Source organism: Gossypium hirsutum, chromosome A05 (genome assembly GCF_007990345.1).
Source record: "Gossypium hirsutum isolate 1008001.06 chromosome A05, Gossypium_hirsutum_v2.1, whole genome shotgun sequence".
Taxonomy (NCBI): domain Eukaryota; kingdom Viridiplantae; phylum Streptophyta; class Magnoliopsida; order Malvales; family Malvaceae; genus Gossypium; species Gossypium hirsutum.
In genome coordinates this window covers 11,968,670-11,992,550 of record NC_053428.1, presented here as the reverse complement: position 1 = coordinate 11,992,550, position 23,881 = coordinate 11,968,670, and the positions used below count along the sequence as shown (strand labels likewise).

Here is a 23,881-nt window from a genome sequence, read left to right as displayed (position 1 = left end):
CCAAACTAACCACTTAGATTGATAAATGTAATTGATTAATATTGAAAAAAATAGTATAAAATTCATTAGTTTAATTGATTTTAATTTATTAATACTAGTCCCTATGTTGTACAAAAATTGAAAATTATATAAACATGCGTTATGCCATACCATTAATCAATGAGAAAATATTCAATGTATTATTTGTGCATATTTTAAATTCAAAACTCTAAACCTTTAAATTTAAGATCGTATATTCGAAAGTACGATTAATGTTTAATTATATTTAAATAAATTTATTATTTAGTTATTACTCTTCCATATTTTTTTTAATTTAATATTATTCCTTAATCAATTTTCATTTAACCCTTTTTTTTTATTTTTATCAATAATCAATTTTCATCCACATGAATAATTGAGTTGGCTCGAATGATAACAGGGACAGATACATAGAATTTTGGAAGGAATGTTTTAAGTTTGAAATTTCTGAACAGTAGTACTAGATTTCTAGTTCTAGCGATGAAGTTGGATCTTGAAACTTTTTAATAAATAACTCTAAACCAAGTACCAAAGTTGCAAACATTAACATATAATAGACGTAACATTAGTTTAGTGATTTCTAACGTTAGTAACAATTTGTATTGGTGATTGGCAATGAAGCGAAATGATCTTTATCAAGCAAGTAATAGTTTACGAGCAAACGGTTCTTCCAGATGGAGGGACACCGGTTACAATGTGTTCTCGAGATCTTTCAGACAAGAAGATGACGATGATGACGAAAAAGCATTGAAATGGGCAGCCATTGAAAGACTTCCAACATTTGCTCGCCTAAAGAAAGCTCTGTTGACCACCTCGCCTGGTGAGACAAGCGAAGTTGATGTGCCTAAACTTGGGCATGAAGAAAGGAAGAAATTGATGGATAGGTTGATTAAACATACTGAAAAGGACAATGAAAGTTTCTTGTTAAAGATCAGACAGCGAGTTGACAGGCAAGAAACTGTTCTTTTTGCTGTTCCATTAGCAATTTTCTTTTTCTCTCTCTCTTGGGTTGTTCTCAGTGTTTCTTGATATCTGACAGGGTTGGTATTGAAATTCCGAAGCTTGAAGTTAGATATGAACATTTAAAAGTTGAGGCAGAAGCCTATATAGGAAGCAGAGCATTACCTTCGTTTTTCAATTTCTTTATCAATAAACTAGATGTTGGGAAGAAACCGAACAACCGAAACAAAGCGAAAGCACAACCGGTGTTCTTTCTCTCCTTATAACTCCTGTAAAAATTATGGCAAGCACAATAGCACAAGATATGTTCTCTAGCAACCTTAATCAACCACAAATCAACTAATGCAACCACAACAAAAATAAATAGAGACACCGATATTTTTACGTGGAAAACCCCTTTAAATCAAGGGTAAAAAACCACGGGACTTTAGAGTCCGATAAAGAGCTCTACTATCATCAAATGTTCGACTACAAGATCACAATATCAAGCCTACAACAAGCATTCAACTTCGACAAGGCTAACAACATGTAATCTTTAGCAAAAGAGAGAAAAATGAGAGAACATCACCAAAAAACGTAGCTGCTGAAAAATGGGTATTTCCGACGCTACAAGACTCGGATGAAAAATCCGACCGTACAAAGTCAAGAACACCTTATCACCTAGCTGCTGTCCAAAAATCAGCTCAATCGAACCACGGATGGACCTTCGATCGAAGAGTTGATCACTGCTGCACCAAGCTTAAAAAACTGATTTTTCTATTCTCTTTCTCTCTATTTTTTTTTTTAGCTCTCTGCAGAAATTTCTGCACACTCCCACGTTAATAAGCCAAAAAATTGGCTTTTGACAAAACCAAAAGAAAAGGAAGGCAAAACATTGTGGCAGAAAATATGGGTTTCCCACATAGTGGGACCCATACCCAACAAATCTCCCCCTCCAACTATGTGGGGAATGCCTCTATGCCGGAGGTCAAACAACATGCTTTAAACTTTCCTCTTGGTAAGGCCTTCGTCAACATATCAGCACCATTATCATTAGTGTGTATCTTATCAAGCTCTAACAGCTTAGCTTCAAGAACATCTCGTATCCAATGGTACCTCACATCAATATGCTTAGATTTAGCATGAAAAGTTGAGTTCTTACCAAGATGAATAGCACTCTGGCTATCACAGTACAGGACATACTTCTCCTGAGTAAAACCAAGCTCATGCACAAACTTCTTCATCCAAAGCATCTCCTTACACGCTTCGGTTGCTGCAATGAACTCTGATTCGGTGGTGGACAATGCAACACACTTTTGCAGTCTCGATTGCCATGCCACAGCTCCCCCTGCATAAGTGATTAAGTAACCTGAAGTAGATCTCCTCGAGTCAATGTCTCCAGCCATGTCTGAATCTGTATACCCAACAAGAACAGGTTTCTCATTGCCGAAACAAAGTTTCATGTTGGAAGTGCCACGAAGATATCTCATAATCCACTTCACTGCATTCCAATGCTCTCTGCCTGGATTAGAAAGAAACCGACTAACTGTACCAACGGCATAAGCCAAGTCTGGTCTCGTGCAAACCATTGTGTACATCAAACTACCCACGGCTGAAGAGTAAGGAATTTTCTGCATCTCTTCCTTTTCCTTTTCCGTGGAAGGACTATGCTTAACACTCAATCTAAAGTGCATAGCAAATGGAGTATTCACCGCTTTAGCTTTGTCCATACTAAACCTTTGAAGTACTTTCTCAATGTACCTCTCTTGTGATAACCATAATTTCTTGGCCTTTCTATCACGTGTCAGTCTTATGCCAAGAATTTGCTTTGCTGGCTCCAAATCCTTCATTGCAAAGGATTTACTCAACTCTTGTTTCAACTTCTCAATTCTAGAAGCATTCTGACCAACAATAAGCATATCATCAACATAGAGCAAAAGAATAATAAAATCATCACCAGAGAATCTCTTAACAAACACACAATGATCAGAAGTAGTCTTCTTGTAGCCTTGCTCCCCCATAACAGACTCAAACTTCTTGTACCATTGCCTTGGAGCTTGCTTCAAACCATACAAGCTCTTCTTCAATCTGCACACATAGTCCTCTTTCCCTTGTGCAACAAAACCCTCTGGCTGTTCCATGTAAAGCTCTTCTTCCAAGTCACCATGAAGAAAAGCAGTTTTCACATCCATTTGTTCAACCTCTAGGTCATAACAAGCTGCCAAACTCAGTATAGTTCTGATAGAGGACATCTTCACAACCGGAGAAAATATTTCTTCAAAATCAACACCTTTTTTCTGAGTATAACCCTTGACGACCAATCTAGCTTTGTATCGTGGAGATGAAGACTTCTCTTCTTGCTTCAACCTGTAAACCCACCGATTCTTCAAAGCTCTTTTGCCCTTAGGCAGTTTCACCAATTCAAAAGTATGGTTCTCATGCAATGATTGAAGTTCGCCTTTCATCGCTTCAACCCACTGATCTTTGTATTCACTCTCCATAGCCTCTTCATAACATTCAGGTTCTCCCCCGTCAGTCAAAAGAACATATTCATCAGGAGAATACCTGACAGAAGATCGTCGATCTCTAGAAGACCTTCGAAGTGGAACTGCTGGTGGAGCTATAGGTGCTTGTTGTTGATCATTCACAACATCATCCATGGGAGTATCAAAGTCACCTATAGTCTGATGGTCACCACTAACATCACCATGCACATCATCCTGGATAAGATCTGGTGAAGAGTCTAGGGGAACCGGATTCACATCGATCAAGTCACCACTACCTTGTGAATCCACTTTCTCCGTCTTATCAATGTCATCAATGGTCTGATCCTCAATGAAGACAACATCTCTGCTTCTCACGAGTTTCTTCTGAACTGGATCATAGAGTCTATAACCAAACTCACCATCTAGACCATAACCAATAAAAATGCATTATCGAGCCTTGGCATCCAACTTGGATCTTTCATCCTTTGGAACATGAACAAATGCTTTACAACCGAACACACGTAGGTGATCATATGACACGTCTTTACCAAACCAAACTCTATCTGGCACATCACCTTTCAAAGGAACACTAGGAGACAAATTTATCACATGTGTCACTGTATTCAAAGCTTCAGCCCAAAACGATCTTGGTAACTTTGCATCTGACAACAAACATCTGACTCTCTCAATCAATGTTCGGTTCATTCTTTCAGCTAACCCATTTAACTGTGGAGTCTTTGGTGGTGTTCTCTGATGTCTGATTCCCTGTCGCAGACAATACTCATGAAACGACCCTGTGTACTCGCCACCATTATCAGTACGAATGCACTTCAACTTCTTCCCAGTTTCCCTTTCAACTGATGCTTGAAACTGTTTAAACACCTCAAAGACTTGATTTTTAGACTTTAAAGTGTAAACCCATAGCTTTCTTGAACAATCATCAATGAAAGTCACAAAGTAAAGTGCACCACCATGTGATCTTACTTTTATCAGACCACAAACATCTGAATGGACCAACTCTAGCAACTCTGATTTCCTATGAGGAGGATGGCTTCTAAATGAAACTCTTTTCTGCTTTCCTGCTAGACAATGAGCACAATTCTTCAGTGTAGCATTCTTTAAACCCGAAAGTTGATTCTTCTTCGCTAAACAGCTAAGCCCCTTCTCACTCATGTGACTGAGTCGTTTATGCCACAACTCAGTTGAGTTGTCATTCAGTGTCACATTCACCGTCTCTCGAGAAGTCAAAGCTTGCATCAAGTACAAATTTGAGCTCTTCTTTCCTCGAGCCACAACCAAGGAGCCTTTAGTCAGCTTCCACTGCCCTTCACTGAAGGTGTTACAGAATCCCTCATCATCAAGCTTTCCTGCAGAAATCAAATTCAAACGGACATCCGGTGCATGTCTGACATCCTTGAGAGTTAACTTTGTTCCATTGTTACTTACCAAGCTAACATCTCCCATACCAATAACCGAAACCAAACCATCATTACCCATCTTCAATACCCCAAAATCACCAGGAGTATAAGATGTGAAGAATTCCTTCCTCGACGTGACATGAAGTGATGCACCAGTATCAATCACCCAACTAGTCTCGTCGCATGCTAGGTTGACCAAATTCTGATCACAAATAACTAACAAATCTTCACGAGTAACAGTAGCAACACGCTCGGATTTTTCATCGTCATTCCGGTCGTGTTTATCACGACCACCTTTGTTCTCTTTCTTCCACTTGAAGCAATATTTCTTGATATGACCTTTCTTACCACAATGATGACACTCAAGATTCTTGTATCTCGATCTTGACTTGCTTCGGCTTTTATCTCTACCCTTTCCATCTTTGTCTCTGTTTCTCCCCCTGTTCTCGATAACCAACACCTCGGACTGTGATGTAGAACCCTGAGATCTTCTTCTAACCTCTTCATTCAACACACCACTCTTAGCCAAATCCAAAGTAATAATACCCTGTGGGGCAGAATTAATGAGTGAGACTCGAAAGGTCTCCCAAGAGTCTGGTAGAGTAGCAAGCAACCAAAGTCCTAAAATCTCGTCATCAAATTTGACACCCATACCAAGCAACTGATTCATCATACTCTGAAATTCACTAACATGGTCAGCTATAGACATTCCTTCTTTATATTTCAGCGCCATCATTTTCTTCAGCAAAAATAACTTGTTATTGCCCGACCTCGAAGCATACAAGCTTTCAAGCTTCTCCCACAATGTTCGAGCATGTGTCTCCTGATCAATGTGATTGTAAACATTTTCTTCAACAAATTGCCGAATAAAGCCACACACTTGTTGATGCTCAAATTCCCATTCTTCATCACTTTTCGAATCGGGTTTTTGAGTAGTAAAGACCGGAAGATGCAAAGCCTTCACAAACAATAAGTCCTTCATTTTATTCCGCCAAAGTTGATAATTTGTGCCATTCAACATAATCATCTTGCTCGTATTAATTTCCATAATTATCTGACACAATAACCAAGCTCTGGTACCAGTTTGTTGGGAAGAAACCGAACAACCGAAACAAAGCGAAAGCACAACCGGTGTTCTTTCTCTCCTTATAACTCCTGTAAAAATTATGGCAAGCACAATAGCACAAGATATGTTCTCTAGCAACCTTAATCAACCACAAATCAACTAATGCAACCACAACAAAAATAAATAGAGACACCGATATTTTTACGTGAAAAACCCCTTTAAATCAAGGGTAAAAAACCACGGGACTTTAGAGTCCGATAAAGAGCTCTACTATCATCAAATGTTCGACTACAAGATCACAATATCAAGCCTACAACAAGCATTCAACTTCGACAAGGCTAACAACATGTAATCTTTAGCAAAAGAGAGAAAAATGAGAGAACATCACCAAAAACGTAGCTGCTGAAAAATGGGTATTTCCGACGCTACAAGACTCAGATGAAAAATCCGACCGTACAAAGTCAAGAACACCTTATCACCTAGCTGCTGTCCAAAAATCAGCTCAATCGAACCACGAATGGACCTTCGATGGAAGAGTTGATCACTGCTGCACCAAGCTTAAAAAACTGATTTTTCTATTCTCTTTCTCTCTATTTTTTTTTTTAGCTCTCTGCAGAAATTTCTGCCCACTCCCACGTTAATAAGCCAAAAAATTGGCTTTTGACAAAACCAAAAGAAAAGGAAGGCAAAACATTGTGGCAGAAAATATGGGTTTCCCACATAGTGGGACCCATACCCAACACTAGAGGTTACTATGGATTTCTTTTTCTATCGTTTTCTTTTAATATGCAGGAAAAAGGGTTTGTTCTTGTTAGTCTTAACCTAGCTTCTTTTGGTTTTGAAGAGCATTTTGCATTGCCTGCATTTGCTTTCTAGTAGAAAGAAACAGTTGTCTATTCTTCGGGATGTAAGTGGAACCATTAGGCCATGCAGGTGAGAAGCTATGCCCTTTTCACATTACCTAGTTTTAAATTTTGGGTTTTAGTTCATTATACATTTGTTTATATATTATATGCAGAATGACATTGCTGTTGGGTCCTCCAAGTTCTGGAAAGACTACACTTTTGTTAGCGTTGGCAGGAAAGCTTAATCGTGACCTAAAGGTGAAAGTTCTAAACTCTTCTCTCAGATTTTAGCTATATGTGTTAGTATACTAGTTTTGATTAACATCTAAAGAAGCTTAAACATCTGTTACAGTTTTCAGGGAGGGTCACATACAATGGGCATGAAATGAAAGATTTTGTGCCACAGAGAATTGCTGCATACATTTGTCAAAATGATCTTCATCTCCCAGAATGGACAGTAAGAGAAACCATAGCCTTCTCTGCTAGATGCCAGGGTGTTGGGCCCAGTTATGGTTAGTTAAAGAGTATCCCAAGTTTTTTCTCCTTTTTTTTAATCAAGTTTTTAATCTGGTTTTTTTACGCATAAATAGGCACAAGGAAAGAGCAATAGGCCGGACCAACTTATATGCATGCATGAGTTAAACAATTCTTGTTTTAAAATTTAACTAATCAACATGCTTGTGATTGCAGAGATGCTAGCATAATTGGCAAGAAGGGAGAAAGCTGCAAATATTAAACCTGATCCTGATATTGATGCCTTCATGAAGGTAAGAAATTGACTTTTTACAACTGAACCAAATGCATATGTAGCCTAAATTTGGTTTCTTAGCATTTGGGATTTATATGAACAGAAAAAGTGATGGGAAATTTTTGGGTTAAATAAATTATGGAAACTATTATCTTGTTTTGACATCAGTGTTGTGTGAATGAAATCAAGGCTTTGAAGGGTGGCTTATATTCTATTTTATTAGTTGCAACAATATTCTAATGTTCCAGGCAGCATCCATCGGGGATCAAGAAACAAGTGTACTCACAGATTACATTATTAAGGTATTGTGATTCAGATCAATAACCTAGACAATGGAAGTGAAGAAAAGAAACCCCTTTGCTTCATTCCTAATTACCTTGTTCCATGCTTGCAGATTTTGGGACTAGAAAATTGTGCAGATACCCTGGTGGGGAATGAAATGATTAGGGGTATCTCAGGAGGACAAAGAAAGCGAGTAACAACCGGTAAAGCGTTGGTCCACTAGATTCTAATTTTATCATGTGCACCACTTTAATTTCCAACGCCTTAGTACAATGCAAACTCTCTCTCTGTGGATTGTCTTATAGGTGAAATGTTGGCTGGACCAGCAAAATTGCTGCTCATGGATGAGATATCCACTGGCCTGGACAGTTCAACCACATACCAAATTGTCAAATCGCTGAGGCAAAAAGTTCACTTTCTGAACGGAACTGCCTTCATTTCTCTCCTACAGCCAGCACCAGAGACTTTCGAACTCTTTGATGACATCGTTCTCTTGTCGGATGGCCAGATTGTGTACCAGGGTCCCCGTGAAAATGTGCTTGAGTTCTTCGAATCGATGGGTTTCAAATGTCCAGCAAGAAAGGGTGTTGCAGACTTCTTACAAGAAGTAAGAGTGCATGTTGCTTTTCTCTGTCAAAATTTTCATGCATCATCAGCAATCATAAATTCAGAGAATTAAGCTACAATGTTTATCAAATACCTTCCATTGTGCAGATAGTACTGTTCTTGTTATGGTATTTAAGGTGTGCACCACCGATAGAGCTGTGAGTGTCGTATATTTAATATTAGGCTTCATTTTCAGGTTACATCGAGGAAAGATCAGAGACAGTATTGGAATCAAACTGACAAGGCCTACAGTTTTGTCACGGTGGAAGAATTTGCGGTGGCATTCCAATCATTCCATGTGGGAAAAAGATTGCAGGATGATCTTGCAACTCCCTTCGATAAGAATCGAAGTGATCCTACTCTTTTGACGACCAAGAATTATGGTGTTAACAAAATGGAGCTTCTCAAAGCTTGCTTCTCAAAAGAACTTTCGTTGATGAAGAGGAACTCCTTCATATACATCTTCAAGCTTATACAGGTAGGACTCGACAATGCAGTGTCTTTTTCTAGTCTTAATCTAGCACAGTTGATTAGGACTGGGGTTTTGTGTTTGTTGTGCTTGTAGCTTGTAGTGATGGCAGTGATAGGATCAACCGTCTTCCTGAGAACTGAAATGCATAAGAAGACTCCAACTGATGGGATAGTTCAGATGGGTGCTGTGTTCTTCTCTGTATTTATGTTCATGTTTAGTGGATTATCAGAGCTTGCCATGACTGGTCTTAGGCTTCCAGTCTTCTTCAAGCAAAGGGACAACTTGTTCTATCCTGCCTGGGTATATGCCCTCCCTACGTGGATCTTGAACATTCCTGTATCATTCATCGAGGTTGCCCTCTGGGTGGTAGTCACCTATTACGCCATGGGCCTGGATCCTGATATTTTTAGGTAAACTGAAAGCAAAAGGAGAAGAATTATACTTATGACATAATAGGTTTGCATATTGCTTCTCATATGTCTTCATTCACCAGAACATAGCGTGTTGCAGGTTTTTGAAGCAGTTTCTTTTGCTGGTGCTAACGAACCAAATGTCTTCTGCGCTGTTTCGACTAGTTGCAGCATTGGGTAGGGAGATGACTGTTACTAACACATTATCTTCATTTTGTCTGCTTGTTCTTTTTGCAAATTGTGGATATGTCTTGTCTCAAGGTATAAGAAGCGAACAACTTTACTTTTACATACATGATAACATGTTAAGTTTTAACAATTAATATTGATGACTTTGTCTGTGTATGTCCCTGTAGATGAGGTTAGGAAATGGTGGATCTGGGCTTATTGGATATCACCTATGATGTACTCCCAGAATGCTATAGTAATTAATGAGTTCCTTGGAGAGAGCTGGAATCATGTACTTTCTTGAACTGGTTTTGTCATGTGAGCATTTCAGGGTGTGCCTTGGTGGATCAGTTGAGGGGGAATGCCAGGGTTAAGGCTGTCTACATTTGACTCTTGCCCAAACCCCACAATAATGAAGCCTCCTTGCACTTGGCTTACCCTTTTAACTCTATCCATTTGATCATCTGTTTGTCAGGTTATCAAGTAAAGCTAATTCCTAACTGACTTTCTGATATAGGTTCTCCCATTTACAACCGAAAAGCTAGGAGTTTTAGTTTTGAAGTCTCGCGGGTTCTTTTCAGAAGCCTACTGGTATTGGATAGGAGTTGGCGCATTGGTGGGATTCATATTAGTATTAAATTTCTTAAATACCCTGGCTCTCACTTATCTCAATCGTGAGTGTCTTTAATTCTCTACTCCAAGTCATTTAACTGATATATGTGTATGTACAAATAATGATGTGCTGACAATATGGTGCAGCCTTGGATGAAATCCAGAGGGTAAAATCAGAAGATCAAAACAATGAAGATGATGATAGAAATGGAGTAGATGCTCAGCTGCAGCACAAGGGAAGCAACACTGGTAATCAAACTTGGATGGATAATGGCATTGATAATAGTGTGTTTATATTTGCTCAGATTAGAATCAACATCAAGGATTGAACTTGAGTATTTATAATGTTGAAGCAAATGGCTTACAATCGGCACATTTTAATATCTAATGCCAAAATAATTAATTTTACAGACCTGTTGAGGACAGAAGCTGATCCGAATAAAATACAGTACAGGGAAAAGGGCATGATTCTTCCATTTCTGCAACACTGCATTACCTTTGAGAAGATTCTTTATGCAGTAGATATGCCTCAGGTGCACTTCAGATATGTTGTAGAATAGAGAAGATTATTTCTGAAGTAAAATGGTTATGAATAATAACAGTTAGAAATGAAATTTCAGGAAATGAAGGCCCAGGGAGTGACTGAAGATAGATTGGTGCTTTTGAGGGGGATAACCGGTGCTTTCAGGCCTGGTGTTCTCACTGCCCTGATGGGTGTTAGTGGATCTGGTAAAACCACTTTGATGGACGTACTGGCTGGTAGGAAAACTGGAGGGTACATTGAGGGAAGCATCAAAATTTCTGGGTTCCCGAAAAAGCAAGAAACATTTGCTCGTATATCTGGCTACTGTGAGCAAACTGACATCCATTCCCCTCATCTAACGGTCTATGAATCATTGCTTTACTCGGCTTGGCTCCGGTTATATCCTGAAGTGAATTCTGAAACCAGGAAGGTAGTATCCGAAAGCATGCTGTCAATATGTGCAGTTCCATTTACTCGTGATCTAAACCAATTGAGATTCTACAATTGTTTGCAGATGTTCGTTAAGGAAGTCATGGAACTCGTTGAACTGACCCACCTGAGGCAAGCTTTAGTTGGGTTGCCTTGTGTAAGCGGTTTGTCACTCGAGCAGCGCAAGAGGCTAACTATTGCGGTTGAGCTAGTTGCCAACCCTTCAATAATTTTTATGGATGAACCAACTTCAGGGCTTGATGCAAGAGCTGCTGCAATTGTTATGAGAACGGTTAGGAACACAGTAGACACTGGAAGAACAGTTGTATGTACCATCCATCAACCTGGCATTGATATATTTGAAGCTTTTGACGAGGTAAGAAATGTTAAAAGCTTCAAAGAAGTGTAAGCTCTTGTTCAATTATAACCAAGCTTGATTCGTGACCTACTGTTAGTACAAAACTCCGGTAAGGAAAAAACTCGAACACACGATCGGAACTCGAAAAGAAAAAGAAGAAATAGGACAGGCTCCAAGGCGTGTATCAAGCCACTATCTTTAAGGTTATATTCGCCCCCACTTATCTTCAGTGTACAAACGAGTTCCAAGCAAATTAACCTCGAGGATACAATGAAGCCAATGACTATTTGCGTTTTGCACTGACGAGAATAGTCCACTATGCACTGAGTAATGTATAACAAAAACTCAATTTCTACAAAGGATTTCTGAAGCAATACTTTATAGAATAATCTAATAATATTAGAAAATGAAGGAAGAGAAGAAATAATATTAGAATTTGTTGATATGATTTCCAAATGAAATTCCATTCCTATTTATAGGAATTTTCATGTCTCTTCATAGAGACATCTTTCAATAGGTGTCTTTATGAGTAAATAAATAATAATAATTATTCATTTAATTTTGTAACTATTCAAATAATATTTTTTGAATAGTTATAATTCTTTTTTAAAAAATCAAATGATATAACTTTTAACCAATGACCAAAAGTTTTATCTTTTGATTAATTACACCCATTCATTTATAGTTATTGGGATACTATAAATATTTGAAAATATTCCAACAATCTCCCCCCATTTTCAAAATATTTAGATTTTGATATTCTTGGAAATCAATTTGCATAAATAAAGGTGTCTTACGATTGAACCTTCACTTAGTGAAAACATGTTAAAGTTAATCGAAATTGTATGGTAGACTAAGCTTTGAACCAACTATTCCATTTGATTAACTGAACACATCTCACACAATGATTTCAACATCAGTCAATGCATAGTATCTAGGGACACTATTATAGCCATGTGTCTATGTCCTCTTTTCATGAGTGCTGTCAGAGCCAAGCCCTTAAGCTCCTAGAAGCGGCCACACTTCCACTCACATAGGTAGATCCCATCAAAAGTGTTCCCGTAATTATAACACTCTAACATATTTATGTTATGGGTCCATTAAGAGTACATTACTCATCCTTCCCTTATCATTACGGGTACCTAGCACTTTAATCTTAGGATGTATTTATTTATAATGCTAACAGTCACATACTAATGATGTACTTTGTCTCATTGAACTCAAGACTTGACGTTATACCAAGAGTTGAGTCGAGTTTCCATCATGGGTGACTCTAATTAATAGGCTTGAGTCCCATCCCTTTTGAGGTCCTTTTTACTGCATCTCTAGCAAGACTTTTTGTCAAAGGATCTGCCAAATTTTCACTTGACCTCACATAATTAATAGTGATCACTCCATCAGAGATTAATTGTCGGACATAACTATGTCTTAATCCAATGTGTCTAGACTTTCCATTATATACTTGGCTATATGCCTTTGCTAGAGTAGCCTCACTATCACAACGGATAGAAATAGGTGAAATTGGCTTAAGCCATAAAGGTACATCATAAAGCAAATTTCTTAACCATTCTGCTTCTTTAGATGCAGCGGCTAATTCAATTAATTCTGCTGCCATGGTGGAATCGGTAATACATGTTTGTTTCTTGGAACCCCAAGAAATGACTCCTCCACCAAGAATGAAGATCCACCCACTAGTAGATGCATGATCTTCCAAACTTGTAATCCAACTAGCATCCGAATACCCTTCTAAAACTGGAGGATATCCATTATAACACAATCCATAGTTAATAGTTTTCTTTAAGTACCTAAGTACTCTATTTAAAGCTTGCCAATGCAAACTACTTGGATTACTTGTGTATCTACTCAATTTTCCAATAGCATATGCAATATCTAGTCTTGTACAAGTCATTATGTACATAAGACAACCAATTAGACTTGCATATTTCAATTGATCAATTTTCCTACCAGCATTAGATACTAATTTTAATTGAGGATCCATGGGTGTAGATGCTGGTATACAGTTGAAAAGATCAAACTTTTTAAGCACATTTTCAATGTAATGTGATTGTGATAAAGCTATAGTGCTTTCATCTCGGGTTATTTTAATCCCAAGAATAACATCTGCTACACCCATATCCTTCATAGCAAAGTTGTTTGACAAGAATTTCTTTGTGTTTTCTATTTGTTCCAAATCCGTGCCAAAAATGAGCATGTCATCTACATATAAGCAAATTATAACACCCTTTCCATTATTAAATTTACTATATATGCACTTATCAGATTCATTTATTTTATAGCCATTAGCTAAAACAACCTTGTCAAACTTTTGGTGCCATTGTTTTGGTGCTTGTTTAAGCCCATATAAAGATTTAACAAGCTTACATACCTTATGCTCTTGTCCTGGAACAACAAATCCTTCCGGTTGCTCCATGTACACTTCCTCTTCCAATTCACCATTTAAAAATGCAGTTTTAACATCCATTTGGTGAACAACCAAATTATATATAGAGGTAAGTGATATTAATAGTCTAATTGTAGCAATTCTTACTACTGGAGCATAGGTATCAAAGTAATCAATACCTTGTCTTTGTGTAAAACCTTTTGCTACCAACCTTGCTTTAAATTTATCAATGGTTCCATCGACCTTCATTTTCTTTTTGAAGATCCATTTACAACCTATTGGTTTGGAACCTGGTGGAAGATCAACTAAGATCCAAGTTTGATTTCCCATTATTGAATCCATTTCATCATTTATTGCTTCTTTCCAAAAAGCAGAGTCTTGAGATTTCACTGCTTCTTCAAATGTAATAGGATCAGATTCGGTATTATAACAATAAGGTATCTTATTGCATATACTTTCACCTTTTCCTTCTACAAGAAACATAATGAAATCTGGTCCAAAATCTTTGACCTTTTTAATCCTCTTACTTCTTCTTAATTCTTGACAAGATTCATCATTATTATCAATTTGTTTCAATGGAATCTCATTCTCATTTGAAGAATGAATCAATTGTTGTGGTTGTAATTGTCTTGATATAGAATTAAATCTATTTTCATCAAAAATAGCATCTCTTGATTCAATAACCGTATTAATTGAAATTGAATCATTTGGTTCAATTACTATGAACCTATATGCCTTGCTATTATGTGCATAACCTATAAATATGCATTCAATTCCTCTTTCACCTAACTTTTTACGTTTAGGTGTTGGAACTTTTACAATAGCTCTACAACCCCAAACCTTTAAATAATTAAGGTTTGGTTTCCTTTTCTTCCATTGTTCATAGGGGGTTATTTTAGTTCCCTTATTAGGAACTCTATTCAATATATGACAAGCTGTTAGAACAGCTTCTCCCCAAAAACCCTATCCAAGACCTGAATATGATAACATTGAATTTACCATTTCAATCAAGACTCTATTTTTCCTTTCAGCTACACCATTTTGTTGTGGTGTGTAAGGGGCTGAAACTTTATGGACAATTCCAGTGAGTTCAAAATAACTTGGATTATAGTATTCTCCACCTCTATCCGATCTTAAGCACTTGATAAATGATTCACACTGAAGTTCAACTTCAGATTTATAAACTTTAAATTTATCAAGCGCTTCATCTTTTGAATGCAATAAATATACATAACAATATCTAGAACAATTATCAATAAAAGTAACAAAATATTTCTTTCCACCTAATGTAGGAGTATTATGCAAGTCACATAAATCACTATGTATCAAATCAAGCAATTTTGTTTTCCTTTTAACCTTAGGGAAAGGATTTCTTGTAATTTTAGTCAACATACAAGTATTGCATTTTTCAATATTATTATTAAAAACAGGAATTAAATCTAATTTATACATGTCATTCAATTTTCTATAATTCAAATGACCTAATCTATAATGCCATAAACAAAATGATTCAACCATATAAGCAGAAATAGTATTTTTATTCTTATTAATAATATTAAGTTTGAACATGCTTTCATACATATACCCTTTTCCCACAAAAATTCCTCCCTTAGACAAAATAAACTTATCTGCCTCAAAAACAAGTTTGAAACCAAACTTATTCAACAGACTTCCAGACACTAAATTTTTCCTAACTTCTGGTACATAATATACATCATTTAAGGTTAAAACCTTTCCAGAAGTGAATTGTAGTTCAACAGACCCTTTGCCTTTAATTGTTGCGGTGGAAGAATTTCCCATGTACAAGACATTGTCATTTTCACATTGTGTGAACTTTGTGAACATGCTTTTGTCTTTGCACACATGTTTGGTTGCTCCGGTATCAATCCACCATGTATTATCATCTTGTGCCATATTAATTTCAGATATCATTGCAACGAACTTTTCGTTATTATCAGCCTTAGAAGATGATTTCTTCTTTAAAAATCGACATTCATTCTTGAAATGTCCCGGCTTTCCACAATGATAGCATGAGCCCTTTTGTTTCTTTTTGAACTTAGGTGCTCTATCAGCCTGATTGAACTTTCTTTTGAATGGTTTAGTAGTCTGTACTTCCTCCGTAACATGTACTTTGGCATTTTCAGAATTTAGGTCCTGATCTTGTTTTCGATACTCTTCTTCAATACGAAGATGATTTGCCAAAGCCTCAAGAGATATTTCCTCTTTCTTATGTTTTAGACTTCTTTTAAAGTCTTTCCAAGATGGAGGAAGTTTGTCTATTATAGAGGATACCACAATCATTTCATCCATTTTCATATCATATTGCTTAAATTGATTCAGCATCTTTTCAATATCACGAAATTGTTCCATAATAGAACGACCATCAACCATTTGATAATTATTGAAACGACTGACAAGAAATTTCTTACTTGTAACATCTTCGGTCATGTATCTTGCCTCCAATTTGTCCCATAATTCTTTAGCGGTGACGTCGTTTTGGTAGGTGTCGAACAAACCATCAGATAAACCATTCAATATGTGGCCCATGCACATGTAATCAGCATTGTCCCATTTTTGTCTTTCTCGGGTTGCAGCAATAGATTCATTTTCATTCTCTTCAGGTCTTGGAGTATCCAAAACATAAGCAATCTTCAAAGTTGATAACAAAAAGTGCATCTTTTTCTGCCATCGTCGAAAATTGCCACCATCAAAACGATCAAGTTTAACAAAGTTGGAAGCCAACTCCCTTAGTGTTCCACTTTCATGTGTTGTGGTAGTCATCATGAAATATAACCTTAAAATTGTTAGTACAAAACTCCGGTAAGGAAAAAACTCGAACACACGATCGGAACTCGAAAAGAAAAAGAAGAAATAGGACAGGCTCCAAGGCGTGTATCAAGCCACTATCTTTAAGGTTATATTCGCCCCCACTTATCTTCAGTGTGCAAACGAGTTCCAAGCAAATTAACCTCGAGGATACAATGAAGCCAATGACTATTTGCGTTTTGCACTGACGAGAATAGTCCACTATGCACTGAGTAATGTATAACAAAAACTCAATTTCTACAAAGGATTTCTGCAGCAATACTTTATAGAATAATCTAATAATATTAGAAAATGAAGGAAGAGAAGAAATAATATTAGAATTTGTTGATATGATTTCCAAATGAAATCCCATTCCTATTTATAGGAATTTTCATGTCTCTTCATAAAGACATCTTTCAATAGGTGTCTTTATGAATAAATAAATAAAAATAATTATTCATTTAATTTTGTAACTATTCAAATAATATTTTTGAATAGTTATAATTTTTTTTTAAAAAATCAAATGATATAACTTTTGACCAATGACCAAAAGTTTTATCTTTTGATTAATTACACCCATTCATTTATAGTTATTGGGATACTATAAATATTTGAAAATATTCCAACACCTACATCCATTGCAGCTATTGTTATTGAAGCAAGGGGGACAAGAGATATATGTAGGGCCATTGGGTCACAATTCATGTGACATGATAAAGTACTTTGAGGTAAACTTCAATGTTCAACAGAAAAAAAAATTTTAAATCAATTGTTCATGGTTGCTTGCTGATGATATACTTAAAAAGTTTGTTATTCAATCATCAAGGGAATTGAGGGAATCAGCAGAATAAAAGACGGCTATAACCCAGCAACTTGGATGTTAGAAGTTTCAACTCCGGAGCAGGAGATGGCTTTGGGGGTTGATTTTGCTGATTTATACGGAAGTTCAGAACTGCACAAGTAATTGAAAAGATGACAGTTTTGCATCTGAACATATTGCCATAGGATTTCAGCATAAAACAGTAGCCTGAACCTGTTTCATGTGATATGTTTCACAGGAGAAATAAAGCACTTATTGAACAATTGAACGTGCCTTCTCCTGGTTCAAAACAACTTCATTTCCCAAGTCGGTACTCGCAGTCATTCTTCTCGCAGTTCTTGGTTTGCTTATGGAAACAACGATGGTCATACTGGCGAAATACGTCATACACTGCCGTAAGATTTTTCTTCACCACTGTCATAGCCTTAATGTTTGGAACAATGTTCTGGAACGTTGGCTCCAAAAGGTAAACAACTACAGAAAACTAAACTCGAACCGATGTTGAAAGTTACGACCTTAAATTTCTTATTCCCTTCTTAAAATCTAACTGCTACATTTGAAAACCACAGAACAAGATATCAAGACCTCTTTAATTCAATGGGTTCTATGTATGCCGCTGTTCTCTTTCTTGGTGTCCAAAATGCTGCCAGTATACAACCAATAGTCCACATCGAGCGAACAGTCTTTTATAGGGAAAAAGCCGCTGGAATGTATTCACCTATGGCCTATGCTTTTGCACAGGTGAGAAATACCTGTGTCAGACATTATCCGATGCATTCCCTGACACTCGCGTAGCTTTTAGTATACGTTTGAGCATCGCTAAGTGATTTGACCATTTTATTTATCCCCAGGTTGTTGTGGAGCTACCATATATCTTAGTGCAAGCAGCGACTTATGGCATCATTGTGTATTCAATGATGGCATTCGAATGGAGTGCTGCTAAATTCTTATGGTACATATTCTTCATGTATTTCACATTGCTATACTTCACCTTCTTTGGCATGATGACCATGGCTATAACACCAAACTTCCACGTTGCTGCAATCATTTCCACTGCATTTTATGGGCTTTGGAATCTCTTCACAGGATTCATAGTCCCTCGCACGGTAATCCATTAAAGCTCAGCTCTTGGGGGGAATCCATATTATTGTTGTTTGCAAGCTTTTTCACTCTGCCGATGGTTAAATTTGCAGAGAATTCCGATATGGTGGAGGTGGAACTATTGGATTTGCCCGATGGCTTGGACTTTGTATGGATTCATAGTGTCACAGTATGGTGATGTAAAGGATGTCCTTGATGCAGGAGAAACCACTGAAGAGTTTCTGAAGAAATATTTTGGTTTCAGGCATGATTTTGTGGGCGTGGTTGCTGCTGTGATCGTTGGATGGGCATTGCTTTTCGCTTTTTTGTTTGCGGTATCCATCAAATTATTCAATTTTCAAAGGCGATAGGGAAGGCTTAATACGAGTTGGTTCCAATGATTTTTGTATAGGATTTCGATACCAAATACGAGGATATAGAAACATGGGTTCACTTAGTCTCTACTTATAACTATATTGCTTATTTACTCTCTCTGCATTTAATATATATTATTGGATAAACTCTACTCATGGTCAGTTTAATACTTCTTTTTAATCATTCTAAATCTTATTTTTCTTAATTTAATCGCTTTAATTAAAATAATTATGTAAATTAGTTATTATGATTAAAATTTATGTTTGTTATTAATGGATTGTTGACATGACACATTAATCCATTAAATAATTAATGCATGGCATTTTATTTTTTACTTTTGATTAAAGCTTATAGATCTTTTTTTTTGGGAGAAAATATACTAATTCAAGAAACGTTCCTAAGCTTTAGTCAAAATTTAAAAAAAAATGTTTCATGTGTCGGTTATTCAATGAGTTTATGTGCCACATCAGCAATCCGTTAATAACAAATAAATTATTTTAATTAAAATGAATAAATTAAAAAAAATTACAATGACTGTAGATATAATTTATCCTATATTATTTTATAAGTTCAAGAAAAATATGTATTAATTGCAGTTTTTTTATATGCATACCAGTATAGTAGTATCACAGGTCATTGGTTGACATTTTCCTAAAAGAGTATCGGAATGATTTTTGTTAGATTTCACATGTGGAATTAATAAAGGGGTAGATACTTTTAACTTATATTAACAACTCCGAAATATTTCATGTATGTTTATTATTTATGAAAAATAATTATTTTAAAGTTTATATTTATTTCTTTTAATATTATCATCTTTAAAATTTAAATTTAAATATTTGTACTGCATCACTATATTTATAATACATATAATATAAAATAATAAAATCAAAATCAAAATCATTCTATTATTGGAAGATATGATCAATGTTAAATGTAGTAAGACGAAGTAATCCCAAAAAAAAAGAATTTTTATATTTTATTATATGATCCATCAATAGTCAAATTAAAAAAAAAAAGAAATGTTCAACCAGCATAGATATAACACATTCTATTGTAGGAAACCAATAAATAAATTAAATGAACAAACTTAAAATATTAAACCAATTTCTCATATGTTTATATATAAAAATGAGATTTAAAACTAAAACAACCTTATTTAAATCGAATAATTGACGATATTAGTCTTATGTTGACATAAATGTGGTCTTGATAAATTGTAGTTTATTCACAAATTAAATTGATAGTCGAAATTGCAGGGGCCGGGGAATGGGAAAAAAAATTTATTTTAAGGTTTTTTTATAGTTTATAAAATTTTAAATTAGAAGTGGTAAAATTATATTTTAGTTTCTTCAAAAATTATAAAAATTTAATTTAATCCTATAAAAATTTAATTTAATCCTTTAAAAATTATAAAGATATAGACCATGATAAAATTACATTCTTACTATTGTAAAAGTATACAATTTAATTTCAACTCCCAAAAAAATTTTCTGACCTTACTCGTGTTTCATTATTTAAAGTATTTAAATATTGGAAGGTTTGTTAAAAGTGATTTTAGGTAAAGTTGAAAATAATATTAAAGAGAAATATTCATGCATTCCCTAATATCAAGCTTTAGTATTAAAATATTCATGCGTGATGCTATTTTTTAAAAGAGAAAAGGATTCAGTTTTATTAGAAAACAAATATCAAGCTTTAGTACTAAAATAGATTTAGAAATCTCCATCAAGAGGTCAGAATAAGGTTCCGATGTGAGACTTTGACGATCAAATCGGAAAAGAATGAGCGAATATGGATATTGAAATATAAAGAAAACGAAAGAAGAGGATTGGGTTTGCTTTACAGTGGGTGGAGCTAAGAATCCATATGTTCACCATATTTCTCAAGTGATGGATATAAATCTTTTATTGGGATTAAATAACTGTAATTTTTTTTAAAATATTTAAATTTTCAAAATAAAAAATTTATTATAAAGCTAAAAAAATATAAAAATTATCAAAAAAAGGTAAAATAAACTATAAAATTATTAAAAGAAACTTATTTAAAAAACTGTAAAAGAATTATCAAAATTGTCGATTGTACATGTAATACGATGAAAGTATCACAAGTCATTGAGTATTAAAATTAAATGTATAAACTTTTGGAGGGATTAAATAATAATTTTATGATTGTATAAACTTAAAATTTACAATTTTTGGAAGTTAAACTATAAATTTACCATTTTTGGAGGGGCCATAGTTGAATTATAAATATTTTGGGGTTTAATAAGAAATTTTATTATTGTATTAACTTCAAAAATATAACAATTTCTAGAAGACCTAAAAGGAAATTTATCCTTTGTGGGTCAAAGCACTTTTATTTTTCTAAATATGTCATCAATGAGTATATTCGTAAATAATTAATTTATTTAGTCATAATGAATACATATTAAATTAAATACATATTAAATTAACATGTATGAACAGTGCTTTAATTTACAGGTTTTATTGTGCTTTATTCGTCATACACTTTACCCTGAGCACTTTAACTATAAATAGAAAAGTTTAACATATAATTTTTTATAGGATTTAAGGTTTTTCTTATAAAATTATGATTACACAGTTATTAATCTAATGGTTTAAGTTTCAGGGTTTATATAAATTAATTATCAAAATTATTAATCTAAACTCTTTCATTTCTTTTTTGAGTTTAAGTAATGATAGAAAGAATCATGAATTTAATGCATAAATGATTCTTTAAGTCTTGAAAGTATGCTTTGTGCCCGCCATTTATTGGATTTTGCACAACAGAATTTAGATTTAGATTCAAGATATTAGCTTGTTTTGATTGAAGAAGATATTTTAAATTAAGATTCTATAACTAAAAGGCAGCGCCTGTTGAATAGCCATAAAAAATGTCCGTGTTTTGACATAGCATACCTGCTATCTAACATTGATTCTTAATTCTCTTATTGGGTCAACCCAATTTGGTATCAATATAGCCACTTTTTATAATGCATATATTCTTTTTTCCTTTTCTTTTTGATGTTGGAAGAGCTCTTTCTGTTTCCTTCGTCGCCTTCACACCATGCAATTTCTCGTAAGAATAAAAAAGCAAAAGAAAGAGAATATATATATTCTTCGGGCTGAATAATTAATTGGATATTTATCTAGGGGCTGATCCCAAAATATCCAAGTTTGGTCCCCTTTTTTCCACGGTTTAATTTTAATTTTATATTATAGTTGTTTAAAAATGTATGTATGTAAATTAAAACAAAATATAGAAAACTAAAATGACAAAAATAAATAACAGTTCTGATTTTTATGTTTCAAATTCGATATTATTATTTAAAGGGTTTCTAAGTTGTAAAATTTGTTCATCAATAAAGTGATGAGGTGGTATCTCATACACAAACTAAATATAACTGCAGAGTTTAACCAATTTTATGGTAAAAGAACTCCATCAATATAAACAGGTCAAGTAAGGATGCCATGGTGATTACGGCAGAAATATAAAGGGTGGAGGAATCCATTTCAAAGGAGAAGCTGGACCCTGACAATTGATATTTGAATTGTCTTAAATTCCAACTCTGTTGATGTTATTGTCGGAAGATTGCACAGCGACGACTACTACGAGCCGTTTGCGACGTGTTTTGAAATGAAATGTCGGCCGTGTGAATGGAGACGTCTCTTTGGCCGTATTTTTTGAGTCACACTCAAAAACCTTAAATACGAGGCACCCACTTGTGGGTGGATGAAAATGATAAACAAAATTTAAAAAATATATGAAAAAGAACATAAATAAAAATATGAGGAGGTTCATTTTTAATCATAAAATTAACCTCCTTTGATTACAAGTGTAGGTTATACTTAAACAGTTTTGACTTCTTTATTAAAAAAATAGGTATATTAATTTTTATATATTTCGAAATTTGTAAATTAGTTCTCTCTTTAAATTTTATACGTTAAATGATGACGTTAAAATTAATTTAAATGGTTAATTACTAATTTAGTCCTTATACTATAGCTAAAATGTTAATTTGATTTTTTTTAATTTTTATTAGCAATAATTCTAAAAAAATTAAAAAAAACCTTAAAAATAAATATAAATTATTTAAATTTATGTTAAAAACTTCTTATCTTTTGTTTTGCTTAGCGGCGATGCCAGCCTCCGGGCTGGCTATCATTTGTCTTTTTCCTCTCCTATCAACTATTTCTTTCTTTCTTCTTCCATTCACTACACATGTCTTCTCTCTTTTCAGTTTGCAGATTTATTTTGTGAGTATCTTTGTTATCTTCACAGTTTGTGATAGATAGATGACAATGCATGTCGTTTGCTAAAACACCACCGGCCACCATTAGTTTTTCTTGAAAAGTGGGTAGCTCTTCGTCGACTTCTTAATTTGCTTCCGTTTTGAAGGTATTTCATAATAATAAATGATTTCACATGTCAATTTGGACCCGTGTTGTCTAAGTTTTATATGTTTTTTGTTTGTTTTTCCATTGTTTAATAAGTCTTTAATTTTAGAAGTTTTTATCTACTCTTGTAGCACGTTTTTTAGTCTTGCTTACGTAAGTAATCTTAGTTTTACAATGATTTTGAGGATGATTTTGTTGTCGTCTTCTCTAGTTTGGTGAATGCTTGATTCTTTTGTTGATTTTTGCTTGCCTCTTTGGACCATCCGGGACTGATGTCTTTATCATATTAAATACTTACAATCACTCCAGATACGTCGTGCTTGAGTCATAACAATGTTAATTATTAACGTATCATAACGAGTGTTTACTAGTTTTTTCCTCTGAATTGTATGGTTACATTATTTTTTTCTCTGAATTATATAGTTTAATTCATTAGATGAATTAATGAATTTACCTTTTAAAAAAATATTACTTTAATTTTATAATGAATCATGATAATTGCATAATTTATCAATAATATAATTGTAAGATTTGAAAAGATTCACATAAATTTGTCATTATCTTTTACCTTAATTTTAAATTATTATTTTATCTTATTTTTATTCTATATGTAATAATTA

General features: G+C 34.6%; 1 pseudogene; it reads left to right on the top strand.

The window, feature by feature from the left end:
• Window positions 1-633: 633 nt before the first annotated feature.
• On the top strand, window positions 634-18,961 carry LOC107959658 (pleiotropic drug resistance protein 1-like; annotated as a pseudogene).
• Window positions 18,962-23,881: the final 4,920 nt, after the last annotated feature.